The sequence below is a fragment of the Artemia franciscana genome, chromosome 7 (assembly GCF_032884065.1).
Source record: "Artemia franciscana chromosome 7, ASM3288406v1, whole genome shotgun sequence".
NCBI lineage: Eukaryota > Metazoa > Arthropoda > Branchiopoda > Anostraca > Artemiidae > Artemia > Artemia franciscana.
Genome location: NC_088869.1, coordinates 53745296 through 53753360, shown reverse-complemented (window position 1 = coordinate 53753360; position 8065 = coordinate 53745296). Strand labels below are relative to the sequence as shown.

The window sequence follows — 8065 nt, the reverse complement described above, 5'->3', positions numbered from 1 at the left end:
GATATTTTAACAAAACTTGAAAAAATGGCTCTAATCTAACTAGATTATGATAAAACACACCTTTTTTCTCATATCATCGTAACTATACATCAGAAAATGTCCTTGGCCGTCTACACTTTCGTCAATTGGTGCCCCTAACTGAGGATAATTCTGCTTTATCGTTAGCTCATTACTTTTTTTCTAGAGCAAAGAATCCTTACAGTTAATTATTTTTTCTTCTTAATAAGGCTTCCAAATAGAAAGGCTTTACTAACAGCATAAGCATTAGCTTGGAAAGCTGTGTCCTTAATTTTGCTCAAGTTTGCCTTCTCCTTATAGCCAAATTTGGGATAAGTCTAAAACAAGGTCTGGATGGTGTGGTCTAAAGGTCCCCACAAATAAGCTCGATTCCACTAAAAATTTATATTGAATTCATGTAAAGGAAAAATTAATAATTTGGATAGAGCCAGAAATAGTAGGTGAGCTAGGACCTTCCCAGTATCTACAGTTTCCTCAATCTATTAATACAGTTAATTATTTTGTAATTTCTATTGAATCAAGAAAAGAGGAAATTTTACAATTTGATACAAGGATAGAGACGTTTTTTGGAGGTGAGCTCAGTTAGTATTGTCTGTTTAAGTAGTAGTATTTTAGTAGTCTGTGCAAGTAGTATTTACTAAGTAGTTTGCTAGGTACAACAAAGAGTAACTTAATTTTTTTTTCTTTAGGATACTTTTGAAATTCCACTGTTTAAAAATATTACAATGTAAATTCCTGCCTACCCCCTTCCTCTCCGCAGTTTTTGCTAAATTAATTTCATAGAAAGTTCATGGCTTTTAACGATTGATTTAATCCCTTACTGTTTTAATCCTCTTTTTATCATAAGCTGGTATGGTTTTGTGGTATTTATTTTTTTATTGTTCAAAGACGCCATTGGTAACAGAAATGAAGTGTTTATTTACGGTTCTAGATTCTATTTTTAAGGTATAGAACTTTAAGCTTCTTCTTTTAAATAAAATGAGAAGTTTTACTCAAACAATTATTTTTCTCTTGTTTGGATTTTTCTCTTCAATAAAGCTCTTAGAAAAGATAAGCTCTTACAAAAGACTAAGTAGGCTATTAACACTCTTTATCAATCTAGCGAAGAAAACACTCATCGGAAATGAATCCAGCCTATTGCAATACTTGAATGACAATTCTAAACACTGACTCAGAAAATGGCATTCTGGGAATCCGAAACTTGATAATTAGAGTCAAATACAGATAGTTTTTCAGTCTTACAATTCAAAAAAAGAAAGAGAAATGACACTGCATGTTGTTTAACGGAAACTAAAAAGGGCTCGCTTGGAACAGACTTTGGGGTGAAGATGAATGCACTAACTAAGACGTTATTATTATTATTTTTTTTTAATGACGCTTCTTGATACAGATAACAAAACGTAAAACAAAGAGATTTTATTTTAATACAGTGAATTTTTTTTCTGAATAGATGTTTTGGCTCTATATCAAAGAACCTTCTTCGGCAAAGTACATATTAATATAAAATAAGGCTTAAAATAAAATAAATGATTATTAAAACTAAAAAAAAAAATTAAAAGTCCTAGCTTCATCACATCAAGGAAGTTCAACTAGGAGTAAAAAACAAACACGAAACAAGGCAATTGATTCTGATGAAAACAAATCAAGAGAACATTTTTAATTCCATCCTTGCTTTTTTGACAGCAAACCTACAAGGTATTTTTTATACTAGTTCATTGATTTTAACTATTGGTTTTGCAATGTAATATGTTAAATCATTTTAATAAAATTTATGTATAATTGGTTGGGTGAATGTTCTCCTAAAACACTATTCGCACAATGATTATTAGCCTACTTGACTTAAGATTTATTTATATTGCCCCCCAAACAACTTGTTTAATACACAAATCCTTACTAATGATTGCGATGTTTTCTAAAGGCATTGCGCTGATCAAGTTTTAGAACATATGGCTGCTTAGACCAGCATCAAAAGAACTAGAAACGCTATAACAATTTAACACTTTTGTTATAATATCCTTATGTCGTTGAAAGCATTTTTCCTAATTTATAATATGACTTTGGGGATGACATACCCTTCATGGTCCCAGCAGAAAGGGCTATAAGCTACATAATTTGCATATTATTCAAGTATATTATTCATAAATGAGAAATATGCAGAATTTTTTGAAAGGATGTTTTTTGGGGCGGGGGGATTTTACAAGCGGAGAATTTCCCGGGAGGACTTTTCTGGGGAAGTTTTAAGGGGGGAGGGTTTCCTGATATGATATGAAAACAGTAAGAAATTTTAATTTAAAAAAAAACAAGTTCTTTTCAACTGAAAGTAGGAATCAACACTTGAATTTAAAACTAAAAACAAACAGAGCTTAGAAACAACAGGGACATTTTCTCAAGACAGTGGAATTCATTCATTGAATATTTTGGCCCTATATCCGAGGGCCGTCTTCAGCACAACACTAAAATATATAAATACATACATATACAAACTTATATTAAAATGCGAACTTTAAAGCTAAAAATGTTAAAAAAAAAAACTTTTTAAAACAGCCCTAGCATCCTTACTTCAACGAAGCTCAAACAGAACTGATAAATAAAATGATGTGAGATGAGGGGCTGCCAATTCCTCAATCTTCGTTCTTCACTCCAAAGTTTGAGTTTCCCGATTCCTTAAGAACGACTCCTGAAACAAAGTGATAAAATTCCCCTTCCCATGACCCCTTTCATCGAGTCTTTTTACATTTGCTTGTTACAAATAACTCTGTGATGTTTTTGTACTGATACTAAAGCAATTATTTTTCACTGTTCTACGTCTACAAGCCGTGTCTCGAGATACCTTATTCAATATTAAATTTAGAAGAAAACAAGTTTTTTTTTTTAACTGCAAATAAGGAGCGACATCAAAAATTAAAACGAACAGAAATTATTCCGTATATGAAAGGGGTTATCACCTCCTCAACGTCCCACTCTTTACGCTAAAATTTGACTCTTTCTCACAACTCTACTTTTTAAAACAATAAAAACCACAGTTTGTTACTACGAACTGTTTGAAAACAAAACTTGCATATTAATCTTTTTTTTTTGGCTAAATGGTTTTCTCTTAGTTTTGATCGGACGGTTTTGAGAAAAAAATGGTGGGGGAGGAGGCCTAGTTGCCCTACAGTTTTTTGGTTACTTAAATAGGCAACTACAACTTTTAATTTTTTACGAACGTTTTTATTAGTAAAAAATATACCTAACTTACGAACTAACTTATGTAGCAAGCTTCTATATTCGTATATTTTTATTATGTATATTAGGGGGGTTTTTCCCCTTACTAATACCTCGCTCTTTACACTAGAGCTTAAATTGTGTCCCAAATCTTTAAGAATGGCCCCAGAATCACAAATACCGTAGAATAAATAGTTGAAACTACTAAAAGTACTTTAGTGTAAATAGTGAGGTATTTAGGAGGATATGAAACCCTCATATGCGTAATAATTTCTGTTCGTTTAAGTTTTAATGCTGCTCCTTACTTTCAGTTGAAAAATTTTTACATATTCGTTTTTTTCTAAATAATGCTAGAAAATCCCGCGCCCCTTCATGGAATTTCTCTTCCCCCATGACAAATTACTCCAAGTAAAGATCATTCCATGTAGCTCCCTCCCCTCAACCTCCCCCAATCCAAAAAAATCCCCCCTAACATCGTCTGTTCACTTCCCAATAACCATTACTGTTTGTTAACGCTGATCAAAGTTTGTAACTTGCAGCCCCACCCCCGGGGAGGGCTCCTACCACGTAGCTCCCTCCCCTCAACCTCCCCCCCCCAACCAAAAAAACTGAAAACGTCTGTACACTTCCCAATAACCATTACTGTATGTTAACACTGGTCAAAGTTTGTAATTTGCAGCCCCTCCCCTGAGGACTGTTGGGGAGTAAGTCGTCCCCAAGAACATAGTTATTTGGTTTTTCGACTATGAATTGATTATACCATATTATTTAATATGATACCAGTACACCCCTTCTGATCGAGAACGTGTCCTCTAGATATACATCAGAAGGTTTTTCCACCTGAAAAACCCTCAAGGGAGTTTTTTTTTATTCAATTTCAATAGCATGGACTCTAACTCCATTTCAATACCAAGAAAATTTAAGATGAACCGAACTCCTTATTTCAAATAACAAAAAAATATTTATTCAACCTTAATGTTACCCTGTTATAATAACTTAACCCCCAGCCCCGAAAAACGAGAAAATAAGATTAAGAGGGTATAAAAATTTATTCAACTGAAAGTGCTAGGCAACATTAAAAATTAAGATGAAAATAAGTTTTTCCGTGTATGAAGGCTGTCCACTCCTCAACCCCTAATTGGTCATGCTAAGAATTTTTAGTGCTTTCAAAAAGTTTGTTATTCTAGTTCAACGAGCCTTGCGTTTCAGCAGTCGTTGTTAAAGAATTGGGACAAAAAATCAAATTCTTGCATTAAAAGCGAGGGAATGAGGGGGGGGGGCAGCCCACCTTACTACTCGTCTTCAGTTTCAATGTTGCTTTGTAAATTTAGCTGAGAAAAAGTTATTATCTTTTTTATTCAACTTCTTTCTGTTTTTCAAATCATGCCCAAGCCCAACCAAAATATGATGTGGGCTACCATTTCTTGCTGTTAAATTACAAGCTTCAGAGATTATAAGTTGATCAGTAAAGACGATCTTTTTCAGTTTTCTTCTTAAGACTTAAAATTTTAGGTTATAATTGAAATTCTGGATAAATATAAATAAATCTTGGAAATTTATGTAGCATTTGATCCTATACCTCTTTTGACCCCTTTCCCGTGGCACAGTCTTTTTGGTAGCTATAAAAGAGCACTAGAACTTTTAACTTCAGTTGCAATTAGCCCTTTCCCGATCCTCATGGACAATCAATTCGATACAATCAGACCTGGCAAAAAAGAGGATAAAATAAGCAAGCATTCATGATCTTTCTTAAGAAAAAAAAGCATTATTCCATATTTTTTATTAGATAGGAGCTTGAAATCTCCTCGGTAACATTCTTTAATATGCTGAATATAACAGTAAGATTGTCATAAGGATCACTTGCCTTTTTGGATTGTTTCCTCTACTTTTGTGAAACTCAGGCTTGTTTCCTCAGCCTCATAACCTTTGATGTGTAACATTAAATTTAATAAACTTTAAATATTTAGACGCAGCATAAAATGTCAATTCTTTTTATATATTAAATATTATCAAAGCTCCGTTATCTTTGAGTTCGTTACAACCAACTGTTCAATTCTACACCATATATTCTAAATAGAGTTTGGAATATAGTTAGAACATTCCAGAATCTGTTCTTTTCTTCATTCTTTTTATTTTTATTAATAATTGCTTGGCAGCTCAATTTTGCAAATGGGGAGAATTTTCCTGTGGGAAGGGAGTCTGCTTGGAACCACCTAGGGGAGTGATACACCTGACTCTCAAAGGGTGTTATGTGCTATTTTTTGGCAGAGGCAAATTAATAGGCTAAGTTTTAAAAGCATTCGAATGGTTTAACGTGTTATCCCATATCTTATTTGTATTTCAATATAGTTCAAAGATTTATTTTTCCAAAATGCCCAATGCCCCATGTTCTCAGTTGGAAAAATACAAAGAAAATGAAGATTTTCCTTTGATAAATATATTTTCCTTATCTTTGAGTTTTGGGAAAACCTCTGTAGAAGCAACTGATTGTACAGTAAAAAAAAAAAATGAGAACTGTGATTTTCGTTCTTACGCTCTCCTATAATCTTTACGTCTTGCAACATAACGTAAATTACCGTACGTTCATTTTCGCTGTTGAAAATGCTTACTATCCCCATCACAGATACCTAAAGAAACCTCAAAGCCCTCTCTTTTGTTTGTTTTTCTTTCCCTCAGCTGACAAGCTTTTTTTTCGATGCCTAAGAGGTTCTTTCTTATCTGTGATATTAGTTTTACAGCAATATCTTGAATATAATCATTAATAATCTTCTTATAAATAATACTTAATAGCTATTAATCCTGAATGATCATATTATCATGATTAAGCATTCAAAAATCTTTGCTTGCCTTTTTTTAAACTTCAAGTTTATGCATGTACTTGATTCCTTTGTATTAATAAATCACTTATCAACAAAATATCAAAATGCCTGTTTTGTAAATTCAAAAAAGTTGGGAAAGTTTTAATTACGAAATTTTTTGCAACTTGTAGTTTCTTATCTCTCCCAGGTTCTAAAATATCAATAGTTCCACATTTAGATACGTGGCGTCAGTTCATTAGTTTTTTCTAACGATATTACTTTGGATTTGGAAACAAAACGCGCAACTAAATTTTACTTTTTCAAGTAAGATATTGATTTTATAGCACTGACTATATTTCAAACAGGGTTTTCTTACTCTGTCCATTATTTATACCTAAGAGCTCTGCGCTTTATTCTTTACCCAGGAATGAATGGAAGAGAACCTGCAGACCGCCCCCGAAATGTGAGAATTGGTTAGATTGCTACTGCAATTTACTTTTTTTTTCCATATCAAAAATTTTCGTGGTAACGAACTCTAAGTAAGAAGCGACTCATCTCGACAGTGATCAAAATTCTAGAAAAGGGAAAAATCAAATAATTGATTTTTTTGCTGATTCCAGACATATAAAATGTATAAAGAATATTACCTTTCAAAAACTAAGAATCTGAGAAACTTTACCTGATTTTCGAGAAAGGAGGGAAACATCCCCAAGAAATCAGACTCAGCAAATCAGAAAACCCAACTTTAGACGTTTTTAGCTCCTATCTACAGAAATGTGGAATATTGTATTTTTTTTATTGCCAGAAGAAAGATCACGGATCCATGTTTATTTATTTCTTTTCCTTTTATTGTGAATCTTTTTTGTTGGGGGAGAACTTTCCACAGGGTAAATTTTCCACAGAGAGGAAAGTTTTCCTCTCTTCACTGTTCTCGGTTTTTTAAGAAAAAAGATCGTGGCTGTTAAAAGCAAGAAACAGCACAAATAGAAAAATTATTCCCCTTCAGAGGTAAAACTAAAAATTATGAGGAATGCAATTCAAACACATCTGTTACGCACCTATACCAATAGAAAAATGGTGATTACCGTGGTAAACGTAACCAAGACGCTTTAATTCAAATGGTTTTGTACTGCAGCTTCTTTTTAAAATTAGTCGAAGGGGTGCCCGCTTTCGGAGATCACGTGTTCCAAGCGTGGCGAAAGTGGGCCGAGTTTGTTGGAAACTCTGACAAGATGGTGGAGATGTGCAGTACCGGTGATATTCTTAGATGTATACCGGCGGAAAATGGGAGCCCCCTCGGAAGTAGTAGCATTAAAATTTTAGGCTTCTAACCCTTATGGTGAATCCTGGTATATATTGAATACCTTGATATCTCCCCCTCTGAGAAAGTACACTTTTTCTTTCTTGTATTATTGTTGTTGAATAAGTGAATTGCTCTTAAATACAGAATTTTAAGAAGAATTTTTTAGTAATTAGGGTTCATTAAACGTAAATAAACTTCGATAACTAATATCTTTTTATGGTATCCTTAATAGTTTTTGTCTTTCAGTTTTCCTTGCAATTTTTCTCCATAATCTTTCTGTATCAAATTGTTATATTTAACAGCCAATAACATAAGGTAATTCTTAACTAGAATCGCGTGCCGAGACTACATAATACTATTTATATCTTCGTTCTAGTCACGACAATGCAAACGACCTAAACTCCTATTAATTACCAGCTAGATAAAAACGAAAATCCCAATTGGTGTTAACCAGGAAATACTATCGGGGTGATATTTTATTCAAAATCCAATTATAAAATTCAACATGTTTGAGAACCCATGAGCACAGAGGCTTTGGTCCTATACAGTCCATATACGTCTTTTCTTTGCTTTTTTAGCTCATTTTTCTACAGGGACGACGGTAATTGCTGGTCAAAAGAAACTGAGATAGAACTTATCTTAACGAAGATTACAAGTTCTAGCGCTCTTCTAAGCTAACAAAAGATATCATACCAAGACGAAATACAATTTTTTGCCGTCTTGCTCCAAGAAGTAGCTGATT

General features: G+C 33.3%; 1 protein-coding gene across 1 annotated transcript in view; it reads left to right on the top strand.

The window, feature by feature from the left end:
* The first annotated feature begins 410 nt into the window (after positions 1-410).
* The window catches only part of LOC136029462 (uncharacterized), a 38376-nt gene continuing 30721 nt past the window's right edge, over positions 411-8065 (top strand). The window contains exon 1 of the mRNA XM_065707878.1: positions 411-590. The gene's annotated coding sequence lies outside the window, so the exon portion shown is untranslated. The remainder of the gene's footprint in view (positions 591-8065) is intronic.